A 333-nucleotide genomic window follows, 5' to 3' on the forward strand; every position below is an offset into this window, starting at 1 on the left:
AATTTTAATGAAAAATAAGCATTTATATTTATATTATCGGATTAAAAGTACGTAACGATTTTTAAATTTTTATTTTAAATAAAAAATAATAAAGATAAAGATAATTATAATTAAAAGTTACTATTGAAAAGATTTGACATAAAGTTGTAAGAATTAACGTAAAATCTTATAAAAGTGAAATAAAAAAAGGTTAAAATCTTAATGTAAATGTGATAATTGATAATAATAATTTTTATTATATTAATTAATTAAATATAATTATTAAAAAAATAATATTCATATAGTTTAAAGTTAAAAATAAAATAAAATTAAAACTTAAATAACTTTTAAATA

The 333-nt window shown here is 11.7% G+C and overlaps 1 protein-coding gene across 1 annotated transcript in view; it reads right to left on the reverse strand.

Moving 5' to 3' along the window:
- Positions 1 to 333, reverse strand: part of LOC110424364 (large ribosomal subunit protein eL32z-like) — a 6,797-nt gene that overhangs the window by 4,155 nt on the left and 2,309 nt on the right. The gene's annotated exons all lie outside the window — the stretch shown is intronic.

This window comes from Theobroma umbraticum, unplaced genomic scaffold, assembly GCF_002168275.2.
Source record: "Theobroma umbraticum cultivar Fairchild unplaced genomic scaffold, ASM216827v3 scaffold_204.0, whole genome shotgun sequence".
Taxonomy (NCBI): domain Eukaryota; kingdom Viridiplantae; phylum Streptophyta; class Magnoliopsida; order Malvales; family Malvaceae; genus Theobroma; species Theobroma umbraticum.